The sequence below is a fragment of the Mycteria americana genome, chromosome 14, assembly GCF_035582795.1.
Source record: "Mycteria americana isolate JAX WOST 10 ecotype Jacksonville Zoo and Gardens chromosome 14, USCA_MyAme_1.0, whole genome shotgun sequence".
NCBI lineage: Eukaryota > Metazoa > Chordata > Aves > Ciconiiformes > Ciconiidae > Mycteria > Mycteria americana.
In genome coordinates, this window is record NC_134378.1 from 3013668 (window position 1) to 3036125 (window position 22458).

Sequence of the window (22458 nt, forward strand, 5' to 3'; positions counted from 1 at the left end):
ACGTTTCAAGTCAGAGATCCCTGTGACTGGCAGAGCCACCTCGCTGGCTGCAAACAAAAGTGCCCACCATAAAGCAAGAAGGGAGCACTCAAACAGAAGATTTCTGGGGGGCAGAAAACCTGGCAGGGAGAGGTAATGGAGAAGAAGGTGCAAGGGCAGCGGGAGGCAGAGCAAACGCCAGTGCTCGCTCGCTGCAGCCATCTCAGCCCCTCGCCCCGCAGAGGCAGGGCACGTGCAGCATCCCACGGGGCTGCTTCTGTATAAGCAACCCTCTAAAGCAACCACTTTACAAGGTCATAGCGAATTGTGATGAGAGGTTTTGCCCGAGTGATCCAGACTGGTCCAAGGGGACGGATCTGCACGCAGAAGGGAAGCGATCGAGACTTTCCTTTCCCCTTATCGGAGCACAGGCAGCAACTGAGATCCCAGCTCCCAAATCCACAGGCTCTACCTCCTCCTCTCCCAACTCAGTGCTCGTGACAAGCAGAGACCTGAGCATCCCTGCGAGGTCCTGGACCTGCTGCCCTTAATCCACCCCAAAGCGTAAGCTCAGCTGCCTTGCATCCAGCCCCTAAACCTGCAACCTTTCAATTCTCCTTGTCTTTGCGCATTTTTAAAAAGCGGCTCAGCACTTCAGATCACTTAAGTGTAACCATATGGTGCCTTATGAAGGGGTCAAAGCAAGGCAAGCGTATCAGTAAAGCTAGGAACGTTCACACCTATTCCCCCAAGATGCTGGGCGCGAGGCATTCACCTGGGGCTCTCTCCTTGAACATACCGCCCTCCAATTTTACCAAATGGTGACGGAATCAAATTCAAGCCTTGCCTCCAGCAGCACAATATCTTGCCTTGATCCAACACAGACATGAACGCTTCCAAAGGCACGCAGAGCGGGAAGCAAACAAAGCTTGGGGTACAACAGCAAGGGCATAGCCCCACCAGCTCACTCTGGTCCGTACAGCAGGGCGCATACAAGCAGCCACGGGAGGAAAGGCTCTGGAGGAACGTGGCGCGCAGGGCTCGAGGGAGGCACTGGGAAGAGTCTGTGTGCACGTGAGGTTCAGCTGCAGGACTCAGGGCTCACTGTGGTGCCTCAAAGCTCGGGGCTGCACCCAAGCACCTGAATTGCCAAGGGCAGTCTGGGGACTCCCACTTACGAGCATCGGTCCTCGCAAACGTGAGCCCCTCTGCAGAGTCAGAACTGTTCCTCTGCACCATGACGGGTTTTTTGCAACAACTTTTTACGCAGAAAAATCTGGAATAGCTCAAGAAAGTATTTGGAGCAGTACTGTGCTTATCCCCCTGCCCAAACTGGGGATGGTCCAGTCTGAGTTAGCGTCTAACGAGAGTGCCAAGATTCAAGCCTCTGAGCAAACAGCCTCCCAAATTTTATATAAAAGGTAGCCACCAACATTTTGCCTTTCATGAAACAGCATGTTTGTGTAGTTACTTTACAGCCCCAGGCAGCTATGTGTATAAGGCCATCACTCATTTTGGTCCCAAAGTCCTTGCCAAATGTCTGGCTGCTTTTCCCCCATCAAATGCTGGGCTGTGCCCTGCACCGGAGAAGAGCCCAGCCCTCCCGCAGGTTTCTCAGAGCACAGCGAATTAATTGGGGTATTGAATTAGTGAGGTTAGATCCAATTAGCTCCATTTGACCCTGATGCTTTCAGCAACATTTTTCTAATACATTGGAGCTCATTCTCATACGAGTTCATCTTGGCACTGGGTAAAAAAATGACCTGTCTCAGAGCAGCTTTTCCAGGTGTGCCGCCTTGACGCTTTGGGATGCATTTTCACCCTTCACGTGGGTGACACCGTGCACAGCTGCACACAGCTGGGGACAGACCAGCCTTGTGTTTACAGCCCGGGACTCAGGAGATCCTCCAGCCAGGAACAACCTCTGGGTCTCCACCTCTTGTTGATGAAAAAACATATACGGACACTCATCACTTCTTTCTATCCCACCTACTCCAAGTGTAGCTTGGTCAGGACACAGCCCGAGTTTAATAATACCCTTCGCACGCTGAGGCCCTGACCAAGCAGGGGCTGGCACAGAGCTACCACTGCCCAGACACCACAGCACGTTAAAGCCAGCAACGTACCTGAATTTGACCTAAATTCCTTTTCCGGACACATTTCACCTCCAGACAGAAACGGTCCCCCTCTGTCCATTTTCACTGAAAGAGCAGAAGGAAGGAGAAACAGGGAAAGCTACTGCAAAAAGTGTACAAAAACTCCAATAAAGCTGAAAGAGTTGTCATTATTGAGGAGCAGCTGCTGGAAAAGGGCGAGCGCACCTACAGCACGGAGCAGTAGAGCTCACCCCGCTCGTTCGGATCCCAACAGCTCCAACACGAGTCACCAGGAGCAGGCAAAATGTTTAGCCTCGTAAGGTACAGATGTTAGCTGTATCGCGTTAACCTCTTCTCTTTAAAAGGAGGAAGCTCTTAAAAGATTAAGCATATCCCAGAAATAAAAAAAGATTTGTAGGCGAGGAGGAAACTGCAGGAACAGTAAAGCTATTTCCTGGGAAAGAGCAGCAGACACAGAGCAAAGCCAGCGATGATGTGGGTTCTGCCAAACAAGTCACAGCTGCAGCCGAACAACACCGATCCGAGAAAGACCAAGTGACACCACCCAGGCGTGCAGCGACCCCGACAACGGGGGTTTTAACAAAAATGAAAGAATCCTCAACAAAACTGTTTCCATTTTCCTGAAAGAAAGCGTGCAATTATGTTTTTTTCCAAATGAGACATGTGAAAGCAAAAGAGTTTGATTTTTTTGAACCAGTATTTCAAAACATCAAAATAACCCTCATTTTGATGTGTTGTTTTACTGACATTCCCAGCAACGTGTTCCAGAACGGTACTGCAAAAGCCAATGCTGAAGCGGGAAAACACCAAATTCTCCAAATTTGTTTTTATTCTGTGAGTACTACTGCTTTCAGTACATCAGACGTTCTTGTCAAAGTGTCAGATACCGAATCTCTTACAGGCAAATCCCCATTTCCAGACACCCGCAGCAGACAGCGGCAGGGTGCTGCTCATCAGACCCTTCAGCAGCAGCAGCAGCAGCGCGGGGCACCGCACTGCTCCGCAGCTACAGCCCCTGGGGCGAAGGGGAGGGAGACTCCGTCAAAGGGACCCACAAAAGATGAGAAAAAAGGTCCACCTCTACATTAGAGGACATTCAGCCTCCAAGTTCTTCGCTGCAGCTCCAGCCAGTTTGGTTTCTTAATCGCTGGGATACGCTGCATTTCTCTGACTCACAGAAAACCAGCCCCAAGCCCTGTCGTCAGATCATAACAAGGTGTGGTGCGAGGGGGCCCCATGGGGTGTCACTTCACCTCTCCGTGTTCATCACACCTGGGAAGAGCTATACCCTCTGACCACAGGGCTTGGGTTCTTGAGGTCCCCTCTCAGGGCTTCCCTCATCACCGCAGGACTGGAAGGACCTCGTGCCCTCCCGGGGTGACCCTCGTGCCCTCCGCCGGGGCAACCTCCCGCAGAGCGGGGCAGCCCCCCGCTCCCTACGTCAACAGAACCCACCACGTGGGACCTCCTCAGGGCTCTGTGCTCCCGCAGCAGGCACGGGAGAACGCTGGAAGGTGCGGCTCTCGCAGGGCTGAGGTGGCTTTTTCCCCCCACTAAATACGGAGGTAAGATAGATCAAAATAAATGCACTCATTGAATAAGTGCTCGCTACTGCGAAGCAGCATTACGTAACTCAACCATGAACCCTTCCTGCCTACCTTTGATTGAAATCATGGATTTTTTTTATTCATCGTTCCCTGACATTCCCTTATTATCGCCACCAAGCGTAACAAATGCAGTTAAAGCTAACAAGTCTCTTAATTTCCTTCCCTTCTTCTGAAGGGGTTCCATTATTATTTTTTTTTTTTTTTTTAAACAAGCCCTGAAATGGAACAGCAACTGAAGTCACAACTTTAACAAATACAATTTGATACGCAGGAACAAAACCCCAGCCCAAATAGCTGTTCCACCAGGATTCCCAAACGCACAGCCTCAGAGATCAGGGAAATGCAGGGTGTTTGTGCACAAAGCTCCAAAATAAAAATTAAATGTTGTGTTGGGCCAAGAGAAAGCACATTAACAAGGGGATATTTCTTTCTGCCTGTACCAGTTTCAGCTGGCTGCGTTACTTCCCACAAGCCACGAAGGCAGGCTAATTGGGAGGGGAGGCATGTAGCACAGCAGTTGCTTAGCAAACTTTATCATTATTTTTCATGAGGTCCCAATTTTCCCTGCTGCATTGGACTCACTGCGACTTGGTGTATTTTACTGTCCTCTGCTTTATTTTCTTTCCTCCCTTCCTCTTCCTCATATCTCTCCACTCATTTTATCACAACGCCCAGGTCTGGCTACCAAAAAAAGCCTTCACAAGCCCATCACGACTGGGCAGCAGCAAGTCGATCGCTCTGCCCCGAGTAAAGCGGCGAGACACCGCGTTACTGCATCCCAGCGCGGCTACTCCACGGCACACGGAGACCGCAGAGCGAGGCAGCCCCGCTCCTCGGCTGCATCCCCCTCCGCACCAGAGCGGTTGACTTTGCACGCATGGGAAGAAGAATCCTACACGTGCCTTTGTTTTACAGAAGAGCAGATGATCTAAAGATAGTAGAGGTAAGAGTCAAGCAACGGATTAAGCCATAAGATACATGCACCATCCATCTGACCAGACTGCACCAGTGCGTACACCTGGCAGACGCTACGGCAGGAGCGTGCCGCAGGCGGCACAGCCATCAGCGCACGCACACGTGGAAGTGGCACTCCAGCACAGCCTGTGTAACGCACGACATTTAATTCCCTGCATGGCTTCTCTTGTTCCATCGTCCACATCTCCTCTGGCTCAGGACAATCTGCCAGGCCTGCAGCAGACTTGGTCACGGACAGGACTCCCTCCTTCTGTGCCTGAAGATACCAGGCACCTCCGCCTTGGCAGTCTTGTAAGGAGGCACGTGGAAGCAGGAGACCAGACCTGCAGACCAGACCTGCTCTGCAGAGCCCTCTAAGCCCAACTGAAATGGCTTTGGCCACTCAGCCTCCAGCGAGGACGCAGGGCGGGCAGCGGAGCCACCCCGACTCCCTGCCCCAGGGAAGGGCAGCACAGCATGCCTGTCCCACCCCGGCCACCGACTGAAGGTAGCCAGCAGAAGGCAACTCCCGCCAGACCCAGCGAAGAAACCCCTTGATGAGCAAGGGGGAGCCAGGCTGAATCAGCGGTCCTAGTTCTGGAGGAGCTGAAGATCCACCTCACGCATGGATAAAGCTAACCCTGCGTCATCGGGGCCAACTGTCCTGCTTCTGCCAGCTATAGACAAGGTTACATTGGCTTTTGCTCATCGGGATGAGCCCAAAGCAGCTGGCAGGCTGGGAAAGACCACGTTTGGCTCATGTGGTAGAACACCCTCATGAATTATCTTTAAGCTTTCACCATGGGCTGTGGAAGAGACGGACAAAGATTCTTCTGATACACTCCCTAGCAAGGATGAAGGGACCCAAAGCCAGCGTACATCCCCGATACACCTCCCACCCAGCCCCTATTACAACAGGGCCTGGCACGAAGCTGATACTGATCATTTCCTCATTAAGCACCGAGAGGTCCAACACTCCAACCACACGGCCAAAGGAAGACCGTCCTTCGGAGCGAACCCTCACTGGCCAGGCGCCAGTCTTCACGCGTGCCTGCGGACAGCGCTAAGGATTTATACACTTCATCTTCTGTCATTTTCTACCCTGGAGGAAGCAAGCCTCTAAATTGAATTATCACAAAGAAATCAATTCTGGATCAAACCTCTGTGAAATTATAATTGCTTTAATGATCTGCAGGCTGGAACAGACAGGGCCCAGGGAAAGCGTCATATAGTTTTCCTCTTCAATTCATAAGGCTCCTATAGGAATCAGCCTTTGTTCGCAGAGAGCATTAGTGTTTTCTAATTATGTATTAATTTAATCTACTATTAATTTTCAATTATTGTTATTACACAGGCACTTCCTTTTTCCCCTATGTGACTGCCGTGTAAGATGCTGAATTCCGAACAGCTCTGTGGCGAGTTGACAGGCAGCAGCTTAGCCTTTAAAAAGGCACCCCCCCCCCCCCCAACAACCAATTTTGATGAAGATATTCCAACCAAACAAAAATATATTAAAAAAAAAAAAAGACACACACAAACCTTTGACTCATCTGAAAATGCTATCAGCAGCCTGCTTAGCCTAAAGGCTTAAATCACTTAGGTACACCATGTCTGTGGAGACTTTCATTAGAATTGACATTTTGACAACTGCAAAACACTCTACAACAACCCAAACTCACAACATCACGGGCAGTTTGAAAAATAATTATCAACCACAACACGAAGACACCCAGGGAAATGGAGCTTCACTAACCCCTCTCCTCCCTAGAGATGCAGGTGAATATTATATTAGAAAAAAATAATCAAGTATTTTTCCTTGACCAACTATGGTTGCAAAAATAGCTCAGGATTTTCAGCATTACACATTAGGAAGAGCAGAAGCGACGCGGCTGTGACCAGAGCTGGCCTGGATGAACAGCAGGAGCTTCAGCGAATGTGGACGGATTTAATTCTTGAATTTCACATTCCAGAGATTCTGCTCATCAGCGAGCTGCTGGCGCTAAGGGTAGACCCTCTTCACTGTGGAAAACATCCAAGATGCCAAAGGGAAGAGGAAGCACCTGGAGAACACAGCACATTTCAAACCTCATCGGTTTGGTTCGTCCTGCCTTTTTCACGGATGCTGGGGGAAGAGGCTTACGAGAGGGAGCAGAGAACACCTGCGTGGGGACTTCGGGCCAGCCTGCACCGGCTTGGCAGACTACCCTCAAATTTTCCATAGACAGCTAGAATCACATCCAAGAACTAGTAAACTAGTGAGAGACTTTTTCCAAAGGCTTCAATAGCTTTGCAGCAGAGACACTCGCACACTTCCAGCGCATTCAAAACAACGAATTGAGTAATACTGTGAAGCAAAGGCTTGGGAAGCGCCATTGCCTTTGCTGGTACAACAGCAGGCAGCACGAGTCCAGCTGCGTGCGGAGCAAGCAGCATCGCAGCGACAAACAAAGCTCTGGCAACGGCACGTGCATGCAAATCCTGCTGGGGCGGTGCTGCACGAATCCTGTGGAAGAGCCTACCTTCAGCCCTGCCTTCAGGGCTTGGACGTCCACCTTGGCGGATCACCTCTTTGAGCTCGCTTACACTAGTACTGAGCTGGGATCAGCCTCTCACAATTCAGTGAGGCGACAAAGCTGACTTCCCCACAAACTTGGGGCACACGGATCACCCCAGAAGCTTGTAGCTCTCCCAGCCCCTGAAATACAAGGTCTAACTTGCGTACAACAAAGAGCAGGGAAACCTCTGGACCAGAGTCCAGAAAGAATAGGAGATGCCTGATTTTTTGCAAGAATAAAGTATTAAGGCTACCTCATGAGGTCAGAAGGTTTCTTTTGAGCAGTGTGGTCCAGGTCTACCGGCTGCTGCTCTTCTTGCCCCACTAAGGCCCTATTTATCACAGAGCTGCATTCTTCTATTACATTATTGTATATCAAAGCAGCTCTAGCTAAATCAGGATTACTCCCAATTCGTACCAGAATATCAGCGAGCTAAGTTTGGTTTATCAGCTGTAAAAGCGTTTTGGCATGAAAAACCTACGTAGCGAATAAAGTCTTCTCGATAAAAGGAAACCCCTCGTTATGCATAACGTAGCCGGCTCCCGTGTCGACGTTGCCTCTGCGGGCAGCCTGGTATCAGCTGCACTGTGGCCTGCCTGGACACCCTGCCTGCAGCAGGAGCTCACCGCCCTTTGGGGATGAGCACTGGGCCCCCCAGTCTGTCCGACATCTAACACATACCTAGGGCAAACGAAATAGCAGTGCAGATTATCACGGCCTGCCCACAATGCGGGCAGCAAGTGACGGAGACAGCTAGGATTCCCCCGGAATGCTAACAGGGCTTGCCCAGCCAGCTAGCTACTCCGGCACGTGAGACACAAATAACTTATTTGGCCTGGAGACCTCTCTTCCAGAGCAGAAGAGACTGCCACCATGAAGATCAAGAATTTGGCAAGTTTTGAAGACAAATTGGACTGTCAGAGAGATAAAGGCAACAACTCCAGACATCTTCAACAAATAGTACCTTCCTCTGCCATTTTCGTGCTAGCGCCCATCAGACAGGATCCCAGTCCTGCAGATCGACGGTGTGGGTCAGGAGGACGGTCCAGGTACCACTACATCCAAAGAGACACAGCTGTACAAAAAGCCCTCAGAGTCATCCAACTCCTTCGGCTAAGGCGTGGACCAAGATGAACATCAGGCGGTGTTCACTGACACGTTTTCTGAAAGGGGACGTTGTCACACCCATGAAACCATCAGAGTCACCTCTGCTGTTTGCCATCCCATCTGCCTTTCTGGGAACAAGGGGAACTGTGCTACCAAAGAGGGTACAGCGAGTGGTGGCTGAGGCTGGATCAAAGCCAGCGCCTTCTCCAGCTATCCACCCTGCTCCGTGCAACTTCTGTTCAAACAGCACCCTGACACGACAACTGCTTCTAACGCCAAGCTACGCCCATTTTCACGTATGCTGCTCCTGCACTGCCACGTGAAGCTCCACGCAAAGACATTGGAAAAAGCTTGACATCAGGCCTACAACATTTTAGTCACTCTCTCGAAGTCATTTATTATACCCACACCAGCATCACCGCGGATCGGAACACGACGCTGGAGTGGTAACAGCCACCTTGCACCTCCAACCCCAGAGGGGCTCGCTCGCCAGCTCAGCCGGGAAATTCGGCCATTAGACTCCAACTCAGTCTGCACAACGTATCAGAGCAGCAGCCTAAGTCGTGAATTCCCTCACGGACAGCACGTAGCCAAACTGAACGGGAAGCAGGGATACAAGGAGTGCCCATAAAGTGTGAAAAGACGCTTCATACCGAAGCACAGACACATGCTGGTCCTACAGAGAGCAAGGCTGAAGATGCATCCTCCCCTGACACCCCAGCAAAGCTCCCCAAACCATGGTTATGAAACTTTTTAATATCTACCATAATCATTTTCCCATGCTGCCTTTCCAAGATCATTGCCGTTACCTGCTTTACAGCTGGTGTAACAGCAGACGAGTATACAGAAGTTAAAACGCCCTTGGAACAGAGGTTCCTTATGGCTCCTCAAGGATTTCATTGGCTTTTAGGCCTAAAACAGAATACTACTTTTTTTCCCCCAAAAAGAAACCTAAACCCCCTTGCCTTGATCATATGCAAAGGTGCAGCACGGCATTTTAAAGAGACCAGCAGGCACCTCTGCAGCAGGAACCTGGCACTGCAGTACAAGTCTCTCCAACACAAAGTACAGGGTCACCAGCTCCCACCACCTTCTGAGATTTGGCAGTGTTTATTATTGCTTTTTTGACACTTGGAGCTCCCGAGGTCAAGCGATGTGAAATTCCGAGGATTTTTTTTTCCCCCCAAGTCCGCTGCTAGCCATCTTGCTAAAATGGCTGCAAGAATAAATCTTGCAGAATAAATCTTGAAAAAAGATCCCTGGAGAAGTTCAGGCAGCAAAAGGCAGAAGGGAAAGAAAAGCGCAACACTCAAAAAACAAAACAATTTGAAATCATGAGACCACTTGTTATTTGGGGAGAGTTTATCTTGGAACAGAAAAGGGTAGCAAAAACATCAAAAACGTGAGATGGGTCTGTGGAGAACAAAAGGTTAATGAAAGATATTTTACTCAGGGAATACCACAAGTAGGAAGAATGTTTTTCGATTCAACTTTTTAGCTGGTTGTGCCAGATTATTACCTTGAAATACATGAAATTCCACCCGAGGGCAGTGAGCAGTCGTGGTGGGACAGTACAGATGTGCAGGGCTCCTACTGAAGTTTCACACACGACTCCTGAGCCCTCCCCAGTTTACGTCATTCAGTTGTCATGAAACCATTGCATTTCTCCCTCTTTACAAGGCATAAAAAGTTACTTCTCCCACCTCCTCAGTCCTTTTCCAAGGAGCACCGGCTGACATACAGACAGACAGACAATCACCAGCACTTGAAAGCTTCAGTCTAGGCTGGGGGAGCTCCTTACTGTCACTGCAATACAGATAAAAATAAAGTTTTGTCAAATTGCTTGGTCTGGCATATATTTTTTTCTTCCTTTAAACCAAGTAACTCACGCTAATCTGCAGCTAAATCCCACAGCAGGGGAGGCACTGCTGCTATCTGTAAGGAAATAATTCCTGTTCCAAAGGACAAATAAGAGCTCATCGACAACGTCCAGTGTCATTTTCTTACCTAAAGGAGTCTCAGGCTCTGCTAACAAACAGGAGACGCCTTGCTTTGAACATTATTTCAAGGATGGCCAGAACTACAAGTTGCCCACAGAGGAACAGGCTGGTTTTCACAGGGTCATGTTTTATACATGATACAGCACTGCAGCTTCTGGAGCACACTGCTTTGAAGAGTTATTGTTGATGAATGTGTTATTTTAATAAACTGGAGCAAGCAGGGGACACAGGATTCCCAGCTCTTGTGGCATTCCCATATGATTTAAGATCAAAACAATACGCGCGTGCACGGAGGCAAATCAAAGCATACCCCTGGTCGCACGTTGGCGTACCAGCAGAAGGGCTGGCAGGAGGACAGCGCCGGCAGACAGGACTCCCAGCCCAGCACCGCATCTGAACTTTTACTTTCTTTTAATACCGCAAGCTAATGGGGACAACCTCAATGAAGTGCTGGACCACAAAGTGCCTCCTGAACTCTGACCGTGACTGTTTGCTCCCGAATCAGCAACAGGGACGCATTCAGCTCCATCGGAGAGGCTACGTATGCAAAGGCTCTATAGCTAGGCAGGGTGCGGAGCCCGGTCCCAAAGGCAGCCTCAAGGGCAGGGGCTGTTTCACCCCAGTTCCTACACGGCCTTGCACTGCCTTGGCTGCTTTGGACAAGGAGCAGCTAGACAGAAAATAACTGCAGAAGGTTAATACATTCCTCTCGTAGAGCAGGGCTGGAGGCATATAGCATGGCTGGGGGGATGAGGGGCAGAGTTTAGTAGACTTTTGACAGTCCTAGGACCTCTATGGCCCTTGTTGCTCTACCCGAGATGTCATATTTGGCTGTCAGGGAAATCATTCCAACAGCTCAAGTACGGGACTGATCTCCTTCTAGTTATAAGGAGTGAGAGAACACGTGGGCTGCCTGAGAAGCAGCTTCGTCCTGGAGGCCAACCCATCCAGTAATTACGAGTACGCTTGATGCAAGGCTACCTGCCTCCAAGTGTCACACAAACACCGCTTTCCAACACAGCCACAGGGCTGGCTGCCTCGACCAGCTGTGCCCGGTCTCTGGGCTGGGAGAGGCTCTCTGGTCATCGGGTTCCTCCGAGCAAGATGGTGCCCACCACCCCAGCAGCAACCACAGCTTGTGTGCATCACCACCACCGGACTGGTAACACACGGAGCCGGGCTTCACTCGCTCGTCCGGATCCAGAGCAGTGCCAAGCAGGCGGCCACGGCCACAGTAAGGGACAGATGTCTTGAAAGTGTCTGTACGCCAAAGGCCGCGTTTTCCAGCACCTGAGCTTTAGTACATTTGGCAACTGAGACTTTCAAGCCAAAGGTCTTTGCTAGGAGAAAACCAGCCCCAACGTTTGAAAAGCGAGTCAATTCTTCACAAACCAGGCAAAGCAATGGTCACTTATCCATGGCTAGAGGTCCTAATGAATGCACGAGCCTACCAAAATCCTTTTCTCCTCCAAACTGGGAGGCTATTAGCAGCGCCTGAACTCAGCCTTAACCCATCTTCTCCCATCTAACTCTGAATTTACATGAAAGTAATAAAGGCTTTGTCAAGCTGCTGGAAGGCTCAGCCAGGCTCACTCCCCTTGAAGCACAAACTTCACCCAAAGCTTTCTCAAGAGGACTTATTGCCACGAAAACGTTCAAGATGACTGTTTTGGTCAAAACAAGTAATTTCACTTCTTATGTAAATGCAGGGCAGGGAACAGCATTCTTCCTCCCTCCCTTTTTTATTCTCTGAAAATAAGGAGTTCACACCCTGGTTTTAAAATTAAGTCAGGAGAAAACTGCAAAACACTTCAGCTTCTCTGTTTGCTTCATAACCAGAATAGCTGAGAGACACCCGACAGCTCTGGGGACTCCATTTCTGTGCTCATACATAAACCAGAGACAACAGCACAGCAGATTTGTACACCGCTCTGATCTCTGCCTTTGTTTTAAACCGCCACTGTCACCACTGCATCTCAGCTCACCTTCTGCCCAAAACAAGCTGAACCAATTTCCCAGTGGGTCTCCTGACTCACCAGCACATTTTCCTTTCAAAGGTAAAAAAAAAAATATATATATATATGTTGTGACAATAGGGATTTCATTAGTTTCCTCTTAGTTTCAGTCGGTCAGCAGGGACTTAAGAGATGAGTTGCACTCGGGAGCTTCCCTAACAATGCACCCATCATCTTATTTAGGAATAAGGGAAACAGCAGCCATAGGAAACATCTCGTCCTTTGACTTCTGCTGAGCACAGCAAAACAGCAATTAGCAGGGTGGTCTCTCCAGCAGAGAGATCTGTCCCGAGATGTCCTCACACTCTCACGTCACATAGTTCACACTGAGAATGAGGATTCCAACTAGAGTTCTTGCAGAACAGGACAGACAGAAGTTTTACTCCGATTTCCCTTCCAGTGCTCCAGCACTCCTCTTTTCCAAGCAATTTGGAGCAACTCCATGAAGTCCAGAGTCCACATCCCCACACTGGAGGCATCTTACAGCCCCTACCCAGTTTCCAAGACCCATGCTCCTAAATCACAGTCAAGTCACAGTCAAGTCCGCTTCAGGTTGACCACCTACTACAGTTTACCGTTCAGGTCACTAGGATCTGCTCATTGCTGAGAGGTCCTGAAGTGCTGGCTACTCATCCAGCTGCTTCAGAGTACAGAACTTCATGTCCAGTTTCGAGTGTCCTAGGAAGCTGGTAGTGCTGTTAGGCCATCATTCACTGGCTGAAGGAAGAGCTGTAGATGACATTCCTTTGCTTGCAGATGCTAGTCATTTGCTGAAGGAGGTGGTGACAGGTGCAGCCCTTCTTTCACTTCAAATGTTTCTTGATAGTCCTGTAGAACAGGCAGATCAACTTTAATACCAGAAATATCTTCCACACTGCATTGGATTGCATCAGGACATTCACATATTCATTTTCATCTACTCTGATCCTCCTCTGCCACCATTTCAATCGTGGTCACTTGCAAGGTCATCTGAGCCGAGGAAAAATAATTGGGGTAGCAGAGACAGTTCCCTCTTCAGCTTTAAAATAAACCCTACATCCTCTATTTATCTGGGTTTAATCGATGTTTAGTGTCCCATGGAGTCACATTTTCAAGTTTTTCCTCTGCAAAGCTAGGAGCTTCCTTCTGTGAGAAGGAATGTTCTTACACGATCACATACCTTCAGGACTGAAGGCAAAGAAACTCCCCAACATGTAGAAACCAGCTGGACTGGTTTAGGTCACCTACTCCATGGACTGAGTCGAACTAAGGAGATCAGAGGACGATGCTCAAGTGGGGAGATTAGTAGGAACCGTATCTTTGATCCCTATTAATTTTACCCTAGAAGAGCATCTTCCACAAGACCAAACGTATCTGGATCCGAGGCCATGTCCATCAAAGCAAAGGGAGACTCTCAACCATTTTCAAGTGTGTTAGATCAGGTTCCTAACATGCTTCTGGGCAAGACAGGTTGTCTGTTTTCAACTCATTTTATCCTCCACCACAGCCTCAGTGAGAACAGGTCCAGAAATATCAGAACAGGATTGGCTGCAGGGGAGGAAGGAGAGGGAGAGCGATTTGCATTTTAAGAAATACAGCAGTAGAAACACCGGCTTCAGAGATTAGGAAGCAGGCCGTTTATTCAGAGCAAAGCAAGAGGCATCTGCTGGAAGCATGGCACAGAAGCATTTAGTATTTTGAACTGTAAAGCTAATCTGATATGACACTCCATCAACCCTGGATACACAGCTTAGATAAATCTTTCATCAATAAAGCTCATTGTCACAAACCTGAAGCACATGGTAAATCTAACATACTTCACCTGCATGTGCGTCCCCTTTGGGGTCTTCCCTTAAGGGCATTCCCTATGGAGTCGGCACGTGAATTTTGTGATTCTCCCTCCCTGGTTGCAGAAAGGAAATGTTGTCAAGTTTAGTCTTCATGAAGAAGTGAACACACATCTGACCTACATAGAGTGCACAGATGTGAGTAGCCTCACATAGCACTCCATAGATTACTTTTTTTTAATGCAAAAAAATTAAACACCACCTGCTTTTCCTGGAAACGCGCAGGAACAAAAGCCAGCTGTACAGAGGCGTGCTGCACCAGGCTCCAGACTGGAACTCAGTATCACCACATCCATCTTTTTTTCTAAATACACTTTTCAACAGATCATTTTCAAGATTGTTAAGACACAGCTTTTGTTACCAAGACTGAAAGCACCGGTAACTTTGGGCAGGAGTCTGAAGGATCGACATCTGTCCCGCAGGGACCCTCGCAGCTCTGCACGACGGTTAACGGCACAAGTGCAGGAACAGAGCACTGCATCTCCTGGATCAGGCGAGAACCGCATCGCGCCAGCACTAGTGCAAGCCACCTTTATTTTACATAAGCTGCACGCTTCTGCAGCATCCAGATGACCTATCAAAAGCCCAAGTGCATTAGGTGTCTGTTGTCACAAGAGAATGCCAGAGTTTAATCTTGAGACAAAAAAGGTAGGAAAATAAGTAGACGCAGCAATATGAAGCAAAATTAAGGCACTCCAGCCAGACCCACCACGTTCCTAGCAAGGAAGGTGCCCAGCAGAGGGTCACCTCCTTGCAAGCCAACGCTAAGCCTTGCAAAAACGGCTGCTATGCTCCGGCACCGAGCTAAATATCACATGCCATGCATTTCCCGGAGTCCAGTCCTCTCTGAGAAAATCAGCTGTGACAGGGTAAAGCCCCTAGGAATGGGAATCACAGGGAGAGGCAGCGGGCTCGGAAGGCTGGGCTCAGGCACACAAGACACTGTCGACTACTTCGGCTGCAAGTCAGATTTTTGCAGGCAGGTTTTGAGGGAGGAGGAACAACAGAGCAGTGTAACTAACAGCCAAGAGCGCGAACTGGGAGCAAGGAGACCTGGCCTGATTCCCAGCTCTGCTACCACCCAAGGCCAGGCCAAGTCACATGCCCTCCTACCTTTTATATATTTAGAGCATAAACTCCAGAGCCACAGCTACTTCTCTCTAGCTACATGCAGCGAGCTTCAGATACTATCTTACTGCATGGAAAGATGTCAAAGACTGGCTAGCGAGTCCTCCAAATTTTTTCATATTTGTTTAAAACAAACAAACAGCGGTGAGTCTAGAGAGCGGGAAGCCTTATCAATCGCTTCCTGCTCTTCTTTATTCTTACTGGAAAACCTCAAATAGAAACAAAATTCAAGGAACAAACACAAAGAAGCAAATCAATCAGTGTGCATCTATTATCAGCTAGTCTTTAGTCTACTTGCTAGAGACTCTCCTTGCTCACGACTGCGAGGCTCTGGAGGCAAAATAAAAAGATGACAAACTTCAGGGTAAAGAAAAAAAAAAATCCAAACGTACTGCCTGCTCTTAGCTGGCATTTTAAAAGCCAGCCACTAGAAGCAGAAGTCCTCGCCCGCTGCAATCGGGCACAAGCAGCTCATCAGCATCAGCCTGTTTCTTACAGGCAGGACACCAGTCCAGCACAGGCAGAGGGCATGAACTTCCCAAAGCGTTTTCTTCTCTCAAGGACCAACTCAGTGGATCTGAAGGCTGTTTTCCATCGTTGCCCAAAGCGTTCTCACTCACATCACTCTCACCACTGCAGGTTGCGGAAATGCTTGGTAATGCTCCTGTCACAACCAAGGAAAGAAATAAAAAAGCGCCTATATTTATAAGCTATTGCTGGGCTGCTTTGTCCAACTGCGTTTTGCCCCAAGATGCACCAACTTTTCAGCCCGAGTGGGCTGCCGAAGCATGGAGTTCATCCCCTTTTTTGGGACTTCTAGAGAAAAGGCTTTGTGTAAGCATACACCATTTACCCCCCATACATTGGCAACCCGGCTGCGAAGACGTGGGGCAAGCCTGACGCAATGGGTGAAAGCCCGTGACTTGCTGAGCCGGAATCCCACGCACCAATACCTCACAACTAAACCAGAGATGTTTATGCTACATATATGGCTGCGATCTATTCACTCTGCGGTCACAAGCACCGCGTTTTTCCTCTTCTTGCAAATCAGTATTTGAACAGGCATAGAAGCACACAAAATTGGATGATGATACGGCATCCGCAAATTGAACTGCAGAAGGAAATGATAATAAAAGCAATGAATGCAGAGGACAGCCTGTGTCACAGGCACACACAGGGCCTCTTCCCCCACCGCACCACCCATCTGCTCAGCACCCTGCCGCTGGGCAGCCCCCTCCGCACCCTGGCCCTCCAGCAGCTCCTCTCCCGGCACCCCGGGACGCGCTACAGGAACGGGGGTGATTGTGCATCTACATAACACGCCAGTAACGTGCTCCCTTGCGGGTTAACTCGGGAAAGAGGCTGGTACGAGCCATTTAAGCGCTAACATAAAAAAGTGTCCGCATAAAGTAACCATCAGAAGCACACTATGTAATGATTTATTAAATCTCGCTTCCTGTTCAACTGCAGCTTCGGGGCTTTCCTGCACTGAATTAGCCACCTCCACTCTCTCCTGCCTGTTTTACACAGGAGAAACGCTCTGCTGTTGTGGGGTATTTTTCCCCAGCCCTGCCAGGTCTCAGTGCTCAAACAGGAAAGGAAGGAAGAGATCCAAAGTTTCTTCTCCAAACTACCCTGCCAGCAGCTACCGGTGCCGGGCATCCTTTCACGGCCGCATCCCACCGGCCGCACAGCGTCCCCCAGCAGAGCCCTGCCGTCCCTCTTCAGCGAGCAGCACAAAAAGCAAAGAGCCCGCTGTTGCAACAAGGGGAGAGCAAGCCGCTTGGAAACAGGGTCCTGCTCAAACGGAGCGCTGGTAGCTTTTGCCTTGAAATTAAGTAGCACTTGGACATTTTCTTTCCCGGAACCCCTGCTGCTTTCCAGACTGGGCTGGAAGGTGAATCCAGGAGAAGCGGGAGCAAAGCATGGGAGCAGAGACGTGGATAGATTTGTACTTTGGCTGAAAGAGCTTTATTCTCCTGGACCATATACACAGCCCGTTCATGTGGGGAAAAGAGGTAACTTAAGATACCTTTTGTAATGTCTGCTAGCAGAACGAAAGATGAAGGACTGTAAGAGATTATCAATGTTTAAGTCCATCTTCAAAGCGATTTGGGGAGCTGCTGAAAATAAATAAGCAATCAGTACCCAGGAGCCAGGGCAAAGGCTGACAAAGAAATTGCTTTTTTCCTAGGCAAACAGAAGGAGGCTAATAGCTCAGTTCAGAGAGGCTGAGCTCTCTCCCCTCGTACTACGAGGGGGGCAAGAGACCAAATTTAATTTCTTCGTCACAACAACTTTAATTAAAATCATCTAAGCCCTTCCTGCCTCTCTCCTACCACGAGGTGTGGTTCTGCTCACAGGAGGTATTAGCAAACTCTGGCTTATTAACGTGCCCTCCCTGAAAATGCTGTTTATACCACAGTCTAATGGCTGGGGAGCCCATCTGCAGGAAAGCACTCCACTCCTAATTAAGAGGAAAAAATAGAAAGCCCACCTTTGATGCGTATCAGTGGCAGCAGCCATTCCCCATGAGCTGGTGAGGCTGTTCAACAGCATCAGCTTCACAGGGCCTCCTTCCAGTGGAAGCTACCATGGGATGTTTCTCTTCACCATCACGCGTGCCGCGCGGGTGCCGAGATGCTACTGGAGGTAAAGAAAGGGCGCTGGCTGCACGCGCTTAGCTGTACCAAGGATTTTCCAGTAGTTTGACAAACACAGCCAGTTCCATGGTCTAGGTCCGCATCCTTGCGACGTGATCTACAGCAACCCACGTCTGTGTCTGCAGAGACGCACCGCCCGCAGCAACGTGGGCAGCTCTGTGCCTGGGCTCCGGTACCAGGCTGGGGGAGAGCGCGTGCGACCTCTCAAGCCCAGCACAGACGCCAGCAGCGTGTCTGCATGGCCAAGTTTTACTGGCCTGGTGAAACGCATGAGCATGAATAAGAGTTGCACACAAGACTAAATTCTGGAGCGAGAGCTAAAAAAAAATTTAAACACGAAGCCTAAGTTACTAGAGGGGCTCAAGAGGGTTTCTGCAGTGCTTATAGCTCTTACCAACTCCCAAAAGATGCCCTGCAGGGCTTTCGGTTGGTAAGAGCTGTAAGCACTGCACGTTGCTGCAGAACCAACAGTCACAAGCAAATACCTGTTTTGCAAGCAGACAGGGACAGAAACCAGGAGCTGCTGAACCACCAAACCACCACAACGCTGCCCTTCCAGCAGGAACACGCTCAGTCAGGCCACGCAGAACCACCGGCTCTGCAATGTTATGGCCCAGAGCAGTCACAGAGTTTCTCAAATCTATCTAGAAAAAAACAATCATGTTGGAGCACCAACCATCTGCAGTCTTCTATATAGGGGTCATATCTCAGATCAGGAGAGTCACCCTGAAGTCCTGGCAAGTCTAGGATGCAGCTGAGAAGAGGGAGTGACGGCCAGGCGAAAGGCAACGTGGCCGCACCGCCAGCAGGCTGTCATAGGACACCCACAGAAGCAGCTGCAGTGGGCTTCATCCGCAAGTTCAGTTCAAACAGACCTCCCACCTCCAAGCAGAGGCATCTTCTCCCTGCGCAGGGGAGCTGACAGAAGTAGCGCTCCTCGCGTCCTTCTAAAGGAAGCGTTTTTCTCACAAATGCTCCCAAGACCGGTTTCCAAAAAAATTTTGCTAAAGGCAGAAGGAAAGCAGGAGATTTAGACTAATAAAGGCATCAAGAGCCCAGGTGGAGAACATCTGCAACAACCTCCTCCATCCACCTTGCGTCCTTTGCCAGCCTAGTCCTGAACTCAGGAATTCATACATTAAAATGAGTAAGAGCGCTGATCTACTCCCAGCTTCCAGAACAAGCGTCCATTGCCATCGCTTCCACGGTATCTTCTCTGGCAGAAACCGTCACCCTTACTCCCATGTCTCGGTACCCTCGCCAGCAGGCAGACGCCCCGCGGGGAAGGGCGTTCTCCGTCCAAGGCAGGCAGGACGCAGCAGGAGCCACTCAGTCCCGACACAGCAGGAGAGGGAGCTGCGCTGCCTCAGCTACTGCTCTTGCTCACGCATTTATAGCCTGTCCGTTCTTCTTCTGCTTGTAGTAGCAACCAGAAGATGAGTTCCCATTCATTCCCACTGTGGCTGTATTTGTTGAAATATAAGCTGCTTGCAAAAGCATCAGATAAAGCCACGCCACTTCTCAGCGCCTATTGTTCAGTACCACCACGCACCACATCAGATGATGCTGCAGACTTCACCTGGGAATCACCGAATTCACACGGACATAGCCCAGAGGTGCCCATGCTATTTACCTCATTCTTGTTTTCTTAGAAAAACACCCCTTAGCATTATGTTTTCTATTTTAAAACCAGACTTTTTGGGGAAAAAAAAAAAAAAAAAAAAAAAAAAGACAGTTGTGCAACATCACCGGCAAAGTCTACAAATGAATGTTCAGTAAAGGAAATACCCTGCAGCAGGTGCAGAAGTGCTACTGAAACCGAGTGCGGCACTCTGCCGCTCAGCTCCAGCGGCAGGGTAGAAGCAAGAGCTCAGAAGCCCCGAAATCAATGGGGGGGACCTTCCCCACAGAGGCAAGGCCAAGTCTCGCTTCGGGAGCTTCTCCCTGGCGCATCTTGCTCTATGTTAGTATTTAGTTTCAAGATATCCTCGAGGCTTACTTTAAAAAAAAAATATTATTAGGTGCCAGAGTGACAGATGCAGGATCCACCGGCCCCCGGAACAGCCGCAGCAGCTCGTCGGGTCCCCCCGGAGAGGGCACATCCACGCCCGGCTCTCTTCATGGGGGAAGATACAAGAGACCCCAGTAAGCAGAACAAACAGGATTGTTTGTGTTAAACGGTGTTACACAAGAGCCAAAAAGATGACTCACGCCACCCTTATAGCCTTTCCCTGGATATCCAGAACAAAGGCAGGCACAGCTACAGAGAGCAGTTGTCTCTGGAGGTGAGGTTGACTCCGGGGATACCTCCTGCCCGGGCCAGACAGCCTCAGACGCTGTTTATAAGGCCAATGCTGCTTTAAGGCGGCCAGATTTTAAGACAAAACCTGTTCCTATTTTATTTAAGAAAAGGAAGCCGTTACAATACTCCCAGTATTTCACCTTTCTTAAACAAGAAGGACCTCACTGGGAGCTTACAAAACTATAGATTGCAGGCGATATACCTTTCCACAGCCATGCTTCAGCATCACCTGCTATATCCTGCACGCTATCCCCCATCTCAGGCTCCACAGAAGTAGCTTCTCTTGTTTGCCCACAGCCTGGCAACAACAGGATGCTATTTCTGATTGTTTTAAGCTGCAAGAAACACGAGAAGCCGCAAGAAAAGCTTTAGATTCACTATTTGCACGCATCCTTCTTGTCTCCACACAAGCTGAGGATTTCCCAAGACATGCAAAAGAAAAGTCTTTGCTCATTGTTACAAGCCTTGGCTTCGATAGTTCCAGCATCTTAAATGCAAAACCAGACACTTACAAGCGGATGTTAATTCTGCAAAACACCGGTTCCGAATCAATCTCTGCCCTGGCGTCACCTTAGTTCTGCCTTTTGCAAAGCACATACAATTAATTTTCTATCGGAGATGGAGCTAGCAGACACCCGAGCTTCTAATTAAATACACACTTTCAGGTGAGAACCACCATGTAATATTACTCACTCGAATCAAACAGGCACACTAGGACCAGTGGCAAAAATAAAAGTAGACACAGTTCACACCACAGCGAGGAAGGCAGCAGAATTCTTGGGCACAACAGCAAGATCAATTTAATCACAAATGACAACTTCTGAAAGCCTTTACTTTGGATTCATCCTTGGCATTTTTCTAGGCCAGCTTGAAAACAAAAGCTTTGTCTTCTTAAAATGCAATTGCCTGAAGCACCTCTAAAAAAAAGTGACATAACTCAGGTCTGAAAAATGCCTCCTGGGTTTCAGATTCTCCTAAGAGCCTCTTTGCTATTCAGCTTGATTCAGATTACCCAGATCAGCATGAATTCTGCAGATTTAGCCTCAACTACCAACACAGGTATAAAAAGCACACATTTAGGAATTTTTTTTTTTTAAACGATATAATTAAAGCTCTACAGTTATAAAAAAGAACTTGTTATAGATCCGAATGGTTCCTCCCTCCCTTTTCTCCAGAAGGTTTATAAACACTCTCTGATGACGGTTTATTCTGAATTTCACTCTGTTTAGCTTACTTCAGATTTTTTTTCTAGCACGTTTTTCTTGCTGGGCATTTTCAACCTTTCCATCACAAACCTCAAGCTGTGAAAAGAATGAGCAACTTGTTTTGGAATCAAAACTTGGGCCCAAAATTTGATTCCTCGTTTCTTCTCCCCTCCACAAACCCTCTTCGTTTCAGCGATTCTGCAAGCAACGCCTTTGCGCTTCTTCAAACGCAGGAACACAACCCCATGCCAGGCAAAACGGTAACTTAGTAGGAGGGGGCAAGGAAAGAAAAGCTGCGATTCTCTTCAAGACAGACACAGCTACCTCTAATACCTATAAATAACATCTTGGATAACTCTGCAGTACCTTTAGTGTATCAAAGATTTCTATATGCATAGGCCATTTTCTTTGAGTAGATGCAAGTTTACTTCTAGGTCTGAAAACTCCTTATGCAGCCATCAATAAAGAACTCAAATCAAAGAAGTTCTGTTGCTTTTATTGAATAATTTGGGACAAGGAGAGCTGAAAGCTCTCTTGGTGCTGGGAACGTGTTCGCGTGTTATTTTTCTGAATGATCAAGTCCCATCACTTATTCCACATAAATTGTTCTCTGTCAAGAGCTTTAATCTTCTCTTTACAATCCTTAAATAAAACATCCTTCCAAAACTCACTGCCTATTATCTGCCTTTTCTAAAGAAAGTGGTTCTTAAGAGACCCACCTTCTTCTGCTTTGCCATTCCCCTGAAATCCATCTACAACATTAGCTTGACAGAAGTAAAATACAGGCAATCCTTCACAGGCACAGCACGGTGAACTAAATGAGCATCTATCTTAACATATGCACCTCATGAAGAAAGGTATCGCACGCAGCCAAGCCGAACGCCGCTCACCGAAAACAAGAGCCATAAAAAGACTTCCAGGAATGTGAGCAATAAACCTTGTGACAAGTTGTCACTGCGAGTAGGCAGCCCATAAAGGATGCTACAGAGCCACATCGCCG

At 48.7% G+C, this 22458-nt stretch overlaps 1 protein-coding gene across 6 annotated transcripts in view; it reads right to left on the minus strand.

Moving 5' to 3' along the window:
• The window catches only part of RALY (RALY heterogeneous nuclear ribonucleoprotein), a 142160-nt gene that overhangs the window by 117690 nt on the left and 2012 nt on the right, over positions 1 to 22458 (minus strand). The window contains exon 1 of one of the 6 annotated variants that reach the window (XM_075517124.1): positions 12305 to 12432. The exons of 4 other annotated variants lie outside the window; for them this stretch is intronic. The gene's annotated coding sequence lies outside the window, so the exon portion shown is untranslated. Of the gene's footprint in view, positions 1 to 9838; positions 10006 to 12304; positions 12433 to 22458 lie in introns of those variants that run through there. One more of the 6 variants, XM_075517125.1, reaches the window with a different exon arrangement.